Genomic DNA, 13,532 nt, shown 5'->3' on the forward strand with positions numbered 1-13,532 from the left:
CAAGATGGATGAACAAGGGAATGTAGTCAGGAACAAAGCAAGGCTTGTAGCTCAGGGCTACAGTCAGCAAGAAGGTATTGACTACGGTGAGACCTTTGCCCCAGTGGCAAGGCTAGAGGCAATTAGAATTCTATGTGCATATGCATCTTACATGAACTTTAAATTATTCCAAATGGATGTCAAAAGTGCATTTCTTAATGGAGTTATAAACAAGGAGGTTTATGTAAATCAACCTCCGGGTTTTGAGGACCCTAAGTTCCCAAACCATGTTTACAAACTCAAAAAGGCTATGTACGGCCTCAAGCAAGCACCACGTGCTTAGTATGAGAGGTTGACCAGTTTCCTGCTGACTAGAAATTACATCAGGGGCAAAGCTGATACAACCTTATTCATTAAGAGAAAGGGTAAAGATACCCTGATGGCCCAAATTTATGTTGATGATATAATATTTGGTGCAACTAACGAATCAATGTGCAAGGAGTTTAGCAAACAAATGCAGACTGAGTTTGAAATGTCCATGATGGGAGAACTCAACTTCTTCCTCGGTCTTCAAATTAAACAAGGAAAGAATGGCATCTTCATCAGTCAAGCCAAATATGCCAAGGAGATATTAAAGAAATATGATTTGGAAAATTGCAAGCCAATATCCACTCCTATGGGCACTGACACTGTCCTCTGCACTGACGAGAATGGTAAGTCAGTAGACAGCAAATTATATCGAGGTATGATAGGCTCTCTACTTTACTTAACAGCCAGTAGACCGGACATTCAGTTTTCAGTATGCTACTGTGCTAGATATCAATCTAACCCTAAGGAATCTCATTACATTGCTGTAAAAAGAATCCTTAGATATTTGCAAAGCTCAGTGAACGCAGGTTTATGGTATCCAAATACTCATGATTTTACACTCATCGGATACACTGACGCTGACTATGGACGGGATAAGCTGGAACGTAAAAGCACCTCTGGAGGATGTCACTTCTTAGGAAGCTGTCTTGTATCCTGGTTCAGCAAAAAGCAGGCGTCAGTAGCCTTGTCTACCACTGAAGCTAAGTACATTGCTGCTGGTCATTGTGTTGCTCAAGTCCTATGGATTAAGCAACAACTTGAAGACTATGGTGTTCAAACGAAGACAATTGAAGTCAAATGTGACAACAAAAGTGCAATTGATCTTTCAAAGAACCCAATTCAACACAGCAGAATGAAGCATGTCAGCATCAGACATCACTTCATTAGAGACTATGTACTCAATGGTGAGATCAAGCTGACTTTTGTCCCTACGGATGAACAGCTTGCGGATATCTTCACGAAGCCACTGGCCCGTGAGCAGTTCAGCATATTGAGAGAAGCTATTGGTATGTTTAATCCTCTTCAGTAAATTCCTGAACTAAATGAATATGCATGCTGAATGAATTATTATGCTGAATGATTGATTGTTTGCTGAGTAACTCATCGAAAATGACTGAACATCAAATACTGAGTAAACTTGCACACTGAGTACGTTAGTTTAAACTTGAACTTAGAAATCATCCATTCATGCAATAATGACCACTCAGAATATCAAACGCTTAGTATTCTAAACGCTGAGTGTTAGATCCGTTAGAATAAATGCAATAGCACGCGTATAGCCCTAGGATGACGTATACGCCGTATGTGTCATAAATGCTAGGATCTTTGTCGGTTCACAATCCCAAGGCAAAACTGACATATAGATTCGATTAAGATCCACACCACACCTTACCTCTATAAATAATGGGAAATTTCCCATTTTTATTCTTTACGCTTATCGAATACTCTGGCAAAGAATTTCTTTCTCTCTAAAAATCCCTCTAAGCCTTCCCATCCTCAACAATGACTAAGGTTTCCTACAACATCTCCGGTGCTGGCCACTCTAAACCCAGCTCCGATGACACTTCCAGGCAAACCTCTGTGCCGGAACCTACCAAAGTCACCTCGCCGAGCAAAGGAAAAGCCGACCAAACCTTTGGTCAGGGAAAGCCTGTAAAAGTCAGGACCTACTCCAAGGTTTTTGAGAACGTCCGCGAATGGAAAGTTGAACCCTCGAGATGGGTATCAGAAAACTTCGTACAAAACGAACAACCTTTCTGCGAGTGGATTTCAAAAAATGGCTGGACGGAGCTGTTTTCGGTTAGGGATGAAACCTATCCTGACCTGGTAAGGGAGTTTTACCACAACCTCAAAGTTGCAAATGACAACGATGACTATCTATGCACTGTGGTGAAAGAGAAAACCATCTTCATCAACCCTCTCTACTTAGGAAATCTTCTCAAATTAAAAACTGAGGGAGCAAGGTTGAGAAGATCGGGAGATCAGGATGGCACTGGGTATGAACAAAACTTCTGCAAACCTGAGGGCCACTCAGGAGAAGTCTCAGCTTCATCCATGGGTCGGCACCAGAAGATGGCTCATTACTTGCTGACCTACTTCATCTACCCAAAGATCAACTGCACTACATCAGCAACTAACTTCGAGCAATGCTTTATATGGCATATGCTGACGTACACTCCCATCAATATGCCAATCTTTCTTGTTGCTGGTTTCCTTCGAAGTACTGGCACGATGAGGCTAGGATCAATCATCACAAGAATCCTCATCGACCATAAAGTTGATCTCGAAGGTGAGGAGAAGACTCGAGGAACTGAGATAACAGCTGCCTCGCTGAGAGCATTAAAGTTTGGACAGCCTTTGAAGAAAGGTAAAGCTGCTGCTGCTGCTGGACAAGCTGTGGGAACTGCCGAGCCAAAGAAAGGGCGAAGGACTAAGGCCCCAGCTTCCCGCAAAAGGAAAACTGCTGAGACTCCTTCCAAAAATGTTGAGTCTCCAGCAAAAAGACAGAAGTCAGCTGGTAAGTCAGCTGAGAAACGAAGCAGGCAAGGTGAGCCTGGAACTGAGGAAACTGCTGAGCAACCTCAAAAGAAGCAAAAACCTTCTACACTGACTCCCCTCAACGCCATACCTACTGACTTTGTAGTACCGGGTGACTCTCACTTCACCCAATGTCAAGGTAGTGTAGCTGAGTCGGAAGAACATGAGGTACAACTGGATGATCATTTCATCTCACAAGTTGAGGAAGAACTTGATGGAGACAGTACCGAAGAAGAATAAGATGAGGCCAGCGGTCAGGATGACGCTGAGGACACTGAGGAGTCAGCCAGTGAGCATGAGACTGAGCAGGCCAATGCTGGGTTTGCTGCTGAAGATGAGCAAGTACTTGAGGAACACAATGCTGACCCAATCCAAGAACAAGCTGACCAGCCTTATGATGAGCAACACGAATCTTCTCCTTCTCACTCAGGAGACCCTACTCAAACTGTCACTCCACCTCGTAGAAGAAGAAAGTTGGTTAAGGCCTATGAGAAGCCTGTCAGTGAAGATTTTGTGCCACCACCAACTCTTCCTGACTTTGTCATTTCTAAGACAACCAAGGACCCATCCTCAGTAAAGCTTAAATTTTTCAAACGCCAACCAACCTCTACTGTATCGGCGCCATTAGAAAAGCAAGCCTCTGTTTCTTATCAACAGGAACATGCCGACCAAAATGCTTCCGCCACCTCAACCAGTCAGGTTGAGCCGATTACTGTTCATGCCATTTCTTCAAGCATGGTGCTGACTCCACACACTTCTGCCGTCAGCACAGACAGTATTCGGATTACCACTTCTCCAACTCAACTCTCTGCCGATCAATCAACTATCCCTAAAACTCAAGTGCAGATTGAAAATGCTATTCCAGTCACTGACCAGGTTACTCCTATCACTCCTCTTCCTTCCGGTCACACTGATGTCCCTGAAGGCTCTCAAAGCTATGTGCATGCCACTGAGTCCGGTAAAAAGCTCATTGACTCAGTTCAAGCATTGATCAGAGACCTTCAACATTCTACTCCTCCTACTGCTGGGTCTTCATCTGTTGAGACCACTCAGCTCTCCCAGGTCACTCAGCTTCTCAACGAAGTTAAGGGACTCAAGGACTTGCTGAACGTCATCATATCTTTTCAAGCACAGCAAGCTAAGCAGGATTCAATAGCCAAGCTGGCTGAGATACAGCTGACCACCATGCAACACTTGAACTCTTTACAACAACAAGTTCAGAGATTGTCAGCTGTAAACACCGACTATGCCACCTCATCTGAAGTAAAGATGCTTTTTGCTCAGCTTCACACCGAGCAACTTAAGATAAATGAGCAAATGGTTTCTTACAATCAGTGCTCAATAGAGCAAATAGGTGAGGCTATTCGCTTGCTTAATCTGAATAAGCAAGAGATGGATACTGACGCATTGAAACAGAATGAGATGCAGTCTATCATACAAAAAACTTTCAACCACATTCGTCATAACAATATCCAACGTCAGTATTACGACACAGCCCTTTTGAAGACCTTTCACCAAATCTTTGCTGGTCTTACTGAAGCTCTCATCTGGCAAGGCAAAGCTCAAGCGTTTAGCGTCAATATGCTCAGTGCTGCTGACCTCAACATACCCGAAGACGTATCAACTGATGGAGTTGAAATTTTTGACGGCGTCAATGAAAGCGCTGAGAAACTTAAGGAGCTGTCCCAAGAACTGACTCGAGCTGCCTTAACTGATGCCTTCAGACTTCCTCCTCCTGATGCTGCCAAAATGGGGGAGAAAGAACAAGCAGCTAGAGCTCAGCATGAGCGAAGTCAGTCGCAACACAAGAAAAAGAAATAGATAGGCTAGCTCAGTATAGACTAAGTCAGATGTATTCTATATGCCTTATCTATAAGTTTTTTTTTGTGTACTCACTGACTATTATCTATATATCATATCTGCATCTTTTATTCTTATTCCTGAGTTATGATATATGTTAATATATGTTACTGTGTACTGAGTCATTACGTATCTTCAATTAAATCAGCTATGTCTTATACTTATAAATCTTATTGACTGAATCAAATGCTGATAACATGTTTGACATTGTCCTATGTGCTTATATAATATTGTTTGTTAAGAATCCATTGAACAACAAATTACTCAGCGCACTCTATATGTTTAAACCTTCCGTTTTATACTGAGTAAATAGAATATGTTTAATAAGCTGACCTATATCTAAAAACTGACCTTAGACTTACTCAATTAAACCTTTAAATGTTTTGAGTAAAACTAAGTCAGTAGCTCAACCCTTACGGGGGAGTTTGCTAAATTATACTAGGTCAACTATCATGGGGGAGCTCATACTGAGTTCCTCGCTGAATAGTTTTGCCAACATCAAAATGGGGGAGTTTGTTGAAACACCTTTCCACATAATTTTGATTTGACAAAATTGTTTAAGTATAATTGAAATACATATTCTAAACACACTAAGTTTAAATGCTTTGATTTATTCCACTAATGTGTTTGTTCAATGTTGAGTTAAAATTGTCTATAAGACATAAGAATTAAAAGGCCCAAGCCCAATACGGAAGTCAAGGCCCAAGTCAAACAACTCAGTACAACTCGGCCCGCGTTTGTTAAAACGCTGTCGCTTTGGAAAAAACGCAACTCAGCGAAAGAAGGATCTAGCAGACCTTCGGGAACAACTTCAAGATGAAGCTGCTGAGTAGTCTCGACAAAGCGTACAAGACAGCAGCTGGCAAATGAAAACTTCCAGATAAAGTATTTCTACTTTGGGTAAAGTTCAGACGACACAGTATGCTGTCCAGTTGACTTTACCATAAAAGGAGAGACAGTCTGCTGAGCTGACCGAGGACAGAAGATACACAAATCTGATTGGCCGAGAGCTTTGAGAAAGTCAGGATGACAACGACAGGAAGCCGTTTCCCTCCAATGGTTATTTCGAAATTCGAAATGACCGATGCCCAGACGTCTCTATAAATAGTGCCATCAGAAGCTTCACTCAACACAGAACTTGATCAAGCCATTACGCTGACCAAATTTCTACACAAGTTCTGCAAGCAAAGAAGCAAAGCAAATCTTACACTACAATTCATACATTTGTGTAAAAGTCTAGAGTGATTGTTTCAATCGTCTAAAGTGTCTTAGCAAATCTTTGTATAGGACAAAACACTTATCATTTCTAGAGATAGAAAGGAGAGGCTGAGTACTCGGTTATAGTACTCAGCGTGAGATTAGGATTGAGTAGAGGTATAGAGGAAGGTACTCTTGTTATACTCAGTTGCTAAGATTGTAAAAGGTTTGAGGCTCTACCTTTAAAGAGCTCGGTAGAGGATTCGAAATCTTGGAACGTGTTCCGGGGACAGGACGTAGGCTTAGAAGAAGCCGAACCTGGATAAATCTGCTGAGTGAAGTATTTCTTACCTTTAACTCCTTATATATATTGCTTGCTTAAAATAACCAAAAACTGACCAAGTAAAGAGGTCAAGTAGAGTTGTGCGCGTTGAACATCTGAGCTCAGGAATAGACTCTAAGTGCTATCTCCTGACTCAAGCTAAGAAACTGACCTAGTCACCAGTTGACTAAGCCAGTATCTTGTTGTTTACTCAGCGCCGCTGTTAAAACCTTTTTCCTTAGAAAAAGAAGTCTGCCCTAATTGCAAAAAAGTTTAAATAGTTCCTAACCCCCCCTTGGAACTATACTTGCAACCTTACAAGGGACCAACAATAGTCATTGGACCCGGTAATGGAGGTCCAAAATTCGGGGGCGGAGACACCGTCGGGCCAATGGGCGACGCTAGGCTCCGCTTGATGAGTGAAGTGGGTGCGAAGCCATTGAGTGTCAATGGTGAAGGGGCGGTTGTGGAGGCGAAAGTTGAAGAGTGCGGCCCCGGGCACATTGTTGGAGGTGAGGGAGGTGAAGAACTCGATGACCAAGGAGGGGTACACATGGTATTGTTTATGGTAGATGTCGTACCATCCGAGGGCACGGAAATGAGCTTCGAAGGGTGTGCCAAGATCGTGTTGATCAAGCACGCTATGGGGGATGTACGGGAGCTCTTGGACTGTGGCCGCACAAAGTTCCTCATACCGTGTGGCCTCCTCCTCGGTGAGAAGGTGAAAAGGGGCCCGGTATTGTCGTGTAAGTGGGGGTGTTTCCTCCCGGTCGGGTGGTGGTGGTTGTTGATTTTGGGCGGAGCGGGAGGAGCGTGAGGTGCGAGCTCGACGAGCTTGCATTTGTTGGTCGAGGGGGGTGTTAACGGCGGCTCGTTTTCTTCGGGTCATGATTATGGTGAGGAATGGAGAAGGGTTGAGAGAAGGTGGGAGGAGGTTGGGATAAAGTTGAGATAATAGTGAGGGAAGAAGAAGGAGAAAGAAGAGATATATATAGGAGAAAAGTGGGGAATCCAAGCAAAGCTCGGATTCCTAGAGGGGTACGCGGGGCGTAAAGGGGCCACGCCACGCGTATCCCTCCCCCTGTTGTTTATCTTACGCAAAATCGGTGTGATACGCGCGGCGTAACCAGGTTTACGCCACGCGTATCTGACCTCCAGCCCCTTTTTTATGACAAAAAGGCAGGGACGCGGGGCGTAAATGGGGTTACACCCCGCGTAAACGAACGAAAGATGAAGGATTTTTGTGGTTTTTTGGTAATTTTTTAATTTTTTGGATTTATGAGTGTTTAATGATTTTTAATTATCTTATGATTTTTAAGTTTTAATTTTTTATTAATTTGTAATTAAGAGGGTAGTTAATGAAAATTTATTATGGAGGGAAGTTAAAGATTTAAATTTGAAATGATGGAGTTTGATTGGGTGGAAGAGGAGGTGGAGTGTGGAAGTGGAAAAGGTGTATAGGGAAGAGGAGTGATGGGAAGTTTGAGAGATGGGGAGTTGCCATGGGGAGTTGTGATTCACAACTCCCCGAGGATACGCGCGGCGTACCCTGGGGTACGCCCCGCGTGTCCTCTACGTGGCATTTATTAAAAAGAGCTTGTTTTAGAGAAAGCGTACGCGGGGCGCAAATTCAGGTACGCCGCGCATAGTGTGTCCTTTATTAAGTAAAAAGGGCAGACACACAACTACGCGGGGCGCAATGGGTTGTACGCCCCGCGTATTTTAAGATTTTGGATTAATGTGGGATTTGTTTTTCTTTTGATTTTATGAAAATAAAAGAAAATGGGAGAAAATAAAATAAAGCAAAAAATGAAGATGAAAATAAAATCACAATAATGCAAAATAAAGAAAAAGAAATAACGTTTATAATACATATAGACAAATGGTTCGAGGGATTCAAACCGATGCTACGTTTTGAGTCGAAGTAGCTCGACTTTCTTATATGGCGGCTTATTGCAAGACGTCCGCGTTAGAGCTTGACAGGTCCGAATTCCTATTATTGAGGAGCGTTATCACTTGTCCGGATTCCCTATTCTTACCCCGCGGATTTTGTTCAGTGTTCGCCGGGAGGGTTCCTAGTGGCCTTTCTTGTTGTTGACGGTTTAGGTGGGCCACCTGGCGGCTAAGATCCCTACAAAACACTTCGCTATCGGAAAGACGGGTTAATATGTCCTTCAATAAGGACGTGACCGATTGGTCGTGTACATTGTTGGAAGGTGGAGCGTTTCGATTACCGGGCGCGGCTTGTGATTGCCCGAGCCCATTTTCCCAAAATTCTTGCTCAAAGCCGGATGGGGGCCTCAACACGTTATTATTATTTTCGTATGATAAGTTCGGGTGTTGGTACCGAGGCCTCCATCCGTCGTTGTTATTATTACTATTGTGGTGAGAATAGGAGTTCGGATGGGAATTATACCTTTGGTTACCTCCTATATAACTTACGTTTTCGGCATCGCCGGCGAAGGGGCTACCGATTTGGCAATTAAACGCATCATGGTCTCCACCATAGTGAGTGCACATCAGGACCTGCACACTTTTATTGAGGCTTAATTGGGCGATCAACGAGTCAAGCTTCTTATTCATTTCAGCTATGGAGCTTTTTGGGGCCTCTTTCTCCACAGCGAATGTCTGGTGTCGCGACGGGCCGGCAAGCCGATCCTCTTGCCATTGCACACTTTTCCTTGCGAGCTCATGAATGAGCTCGTAGGCCTCACTAGCTGACTTCCGAAATAGATCCCCACCTGCAGCAGAATCAACAGTTGCACGGTTAGTGGGAGTTAACCCGTGGTAAAAAGTGCTTACCAAGTCGTGCTTTGGGATGTCATGGTGGGGCCAGTTTCGGAGCAACTTCCGGAACCTAGCCCAAGCTGCGTGAAGGGCCTCGCATTCCAACTGCCTGAAGGATGTGATATCGGTCCGTAACTTGACTGTTTTGGATGGCGGAAAATAGTAAGAAAGGAACTCCTTCTCGAGCTCTTCCCATGACGTGATGGATCCCGCCTCCAATGAGTGTAGCCATTCCAACGCCTGTCCTGTCAATGAAAAAGGAAACAATTTCAGTCTCACAGCCTCAACGGGAACACCATTTTGCCGAGAGGTATCGGCACACATAAGAAATTTATCCAAATGTTCGTTGGGGTTCTCATGAAGTTCCCCTCTAAATTGACCACATTGCTGTATCAATTCGATCATTCCGGTCTTGATCTCGTATGTGTTGGCCGGGATCGTGGGAGCGACAATGCCGTTACGATTTTGGGGACGATGCGGCGCAAGGATCTCCATCATCGAACGCGTATCATTGCCCCCGCGGACGTTGTTCACGTGTGGCCTTTGGTTTCCGTTAGGTTGGTTGACCTCGGCGTTGGGGTTTGCCAGTTTGTCTTTTCGAATCCTACAAAGAGGACGTTCAATTTCGAGATCAATAGGTACGAGAGAATCGCTTTTAGATCGGGTGTGCATAAAGTAGATCAAGTATAAAAGAAGAAAGAATAATGTTAGCAAAAGTATATATAAACAATTTATACAAAAAGAATGCTTAAACTAACAGTGAAACGTTTTTGTCTAATATTGTAGGAAATTATAAATCCCCGGCAACGGCGCCAAAAACTTGATAGCGTAGGATCTAGTGGTAGAGTTTCTTACGACGATTGGATGTGTATTGCGGTGAATGTGCTATGTCTATGGATGTGGTCTTTATAAATTGCTCTTGACTCTACTTAGATGCTACGACTACTTAGGGGCAAGTGTACCCCGTCGTATCAAGTAATAATCCGGTTAAGACCGGGTATAGAATCCACGGGATTTATAATTACAAGTATTAGACGACTCGGTTTCGTATGTTATTTAAGCGGTAATTACTTTGGGGTTAAGTAAGACACAACTACACACTATTCCTCACTATTGGCGACACAGATTTATGTAGCTAAAACTCTATGAAGTGGGATGAATATGATAAGTTATAACCATGATAAATAATGACTCTAAATGTATACGGATAATAGTTTACTCTTGCAAAGACGACCAAGTGTAGTAGAACCGACCCGTGAAGCACTTAGACTACGTGATTCCTAGTCAAGGCGTGTCTAATGAGGGGGAATTAGAAACTAGGGCCCGTAAGTTCCGTGGCTTGTCAATTCCTATGGTTTCCGGTTTGTCACTTCCGGTAAGGCAACACCTATATAACTCCCTAAAGATAGCCCGAATGGCGGTGTTAATCGCGTTCTCCTACACAATAATCAATTATCAATATCAAAACAAGCAATAAACATTAACACATAAAGGGAAATAGAGATTATAAATCATAAATTATGAATATGGAAAGTGATTAGATGAAATACAACCAAGCCTAGTACATAGGAAGAGTACAAGCTAATTAGCAAGTAAAAAGGCAGAATCCGCCCTTGGAACTAGCTAACCGGACTCAAAGCCGTCTCCTAGGTCGTGGAGGTGGAACTCTCGAGCTTGGTGATGAATGGTGGAACGGAACGTCAATGGAACACCGGAACAACGAACAAGCTCTCGAGGGGGAGAGTTTAACTTACAAAATCTGAATCTAAATTACAAGGAAAGAAAAGAGTATAGTGTAGCTCTCTAGTATGTAATTGGTGTCAAATGAAGTTCAAGAGCTTCTTATTTATAGACATCAAGCAAGGGAAAGTTTGTAATTTCACAAAGCACAAGTATGGAGCAACATTATTTGGTGTAGAAATCCCATGATACGCCCCGCGTAAATTGGTCTACGCCCCGCGTAAATGCCCATTCCGTCAGAAATCTCCTGCATGTGGACCAATTCGTTGTCTTGTTGTCTCAAGCACGCCCTGCGTAGAGGATTATACGCCCCGCGTGTTTGAGTCTCTGAAGTTTTATTGCTTGAATTGGTGCTTTTACGCCGTGCGTAGCTGAAGTACGCCCCGCGTAAAAGAGTCTCTGATCTTTTTATGTTGAAGAAATGCCTTTTACGCCCCGCGTATATGGTGGTACGCCCCGCGTAAGGAGAGTTGACTCTGGGAGACAATGCAGTCTGACTTTCAGGATTAGGACAATTATTGCCGACATGTGTCATACGCCCCGCGTAGAGTGGCATACGCCCCGCGTATGCTGAGTCAGTTCCACATGTCTTCTGCGGATAAGGCAATCATTACCGACACCATGTTTCACGCCCCGCGTAGGGGATTATACGCCCCGCGTATGGAGTGGATTTTTGCTCCTTTCTCGTACCTGAAATACAAATCTTGAGAGCCGAGTTAGCTTGACGTTTTTATTTCCTAAACTAATAAAAAACGAGGAAAATAAACTGAAAGTACGAGATTTATTTTTGTTCCTTTATTTTATCAAAAACACTTTATTTTTGTAATTAAACTTATTTATTTTATCCAAAATCAACCCGTAAATCACGCTAAAAGATAGGGGTAAAATACCCTTATCAACTAGCCTCGACAAGACGTTTATCTTATGTTATGTGGATGATATTCTTGTCACCGGCACTAGTCCATCTCAGATTGCTTCCACCATTCAGGCTATTGAAAAAGAGTTTCTGATTCGCAACTTGGGACGAGCATCATACTTTCTTGGCTTAGAAATTACATACACCAAAACCGGGATCCATCTTTCTCAAGCCATGTATGCTCAAGACATTCTTAGGCGTGTAAAAATGACCGATTGCAAATCGTGCACCACTTTGATGACAACGTTGGAGATATTTACCTCACTATCAATCTGGTGTTTTCATGCTGCACTAAACACATTGAACTTGATTATCATTTCGCCCGTGAACAAGTTGCTTCCAGATTTTTATCCGTTCGTTTCATTCCTACGGAAGATCAAGTGGTTGACATTCTTACCAAGCCTCTAGCTACCAATCACTCTGTTATGCTTCGCAAACATCTCAAAGTATGCTCTCGCTATCAGCTTGCGAAAGGGTGTTAGAAATAATTCACTAATTATCTCTGCATATATTATAGCTTTCTTTGTGAAGTAAACTTCTATAGAATAATTACTCATTAATCTCTTGGTAAATATCAAGAGTTCATAACTATATGAAATTCCTTTCTATTTCTATCTCCAGGATTTTTTTATTTGTATTTAATATTGTATCTATTCGATCTCAAAGCATACAATTATTCATTCTATCAGTATTCTATTCAGATAGCTCCAATCTTCAAAAATTAAATTAATACAAGCTTGCAATTCGTTTTTTTCTACAAAAAGTTACATGTGTATGAACAAAATATAACTCACATATAACACTAGTCGAAAACCCGTGCGATGCACGGGAAATGAAACTTTTATATAATTTAGATAAATAAATAAATTGATATATTTACTTTTAAGTAATTTTATATCATGTTATGAAAAAAAATTCAAATTATGTATATTTGAAATTAATATATATTTTTTATTGATAATTCAAATTAAATTAATTTTGAAAAAAATTGATTAAGTTTTTTTATAGAATTTTAATTAAAGGTGAGTGCTTTATTTATTTTTACAAAATTCAATGATTTGTACTTTTTAGTAATTTTAATACATTTTCATATTTTTTTATAACTGGAATTCTATGAAACAATAATAATAAGATAGGAGAGTAATTAGAAATATATTAGAATATAATGAAAACCCAAAAATTGAATTAAACTACAATTAAAATTAAATATTATGATGTTTCCCTTCCGGTGGTACTCTCTATTTTACAAGGCGTCATATATCTACGATACAAAAAAAATTACAATCTATATCAAAATGGAAGCAACATCAATATATTATGCTATAAACTATTATAATCAATAATTTTCTAATGTTGCACATGAAGAAACTTTATCAATTCAATATGTTACATATAAAAAAAAAATAAAATTCATAAGAATTAGTCACAAATTCATCTTGATGATAATCATTTTGCTTGATGGAATTTCATTATTACTAAGTATTCGAATTCAATTATTCATTATGCTACAATAACCCACTATATCCAATTGAATCAGTTTAAGGTGATGATTTCTCCTATTTTCATCTCGTAACATCTTATCAAGACATTCAATCAATTTGTTCTTCATTCTTTCACTGTACAGAATATCAGTCACGCTCGCAGATATCACTTATTTGACTTTATTAATATTTTCTAATAATTATATTCTTGAAAAATAAAAGAATAGAAAACAAAAATAAAGGGACAAAAATGATAATTAGGTTGAACTATTTTCCTCTCGTATTAAGTATTAAGTCCATAAATTAATTAAAGTCCATAAATGATAATTAGGAGAGAACTATC

This window comes from Euphorbia lathyris, chromosome 7, assembly GCF_963576675.1.
Source record: "Euphorbia lathyris chromosome 7, ddEupLath1.1, whole genome shotgun sequence".
Classification (NCBI taxonomy): domain Eukaryota; kingdom Viridiplantae; phylum Streptophyta; class Magnoliopsida; order Malpighiales; family Euphorbiaceae; genus Euphorbia; species Euphorbia lathyris.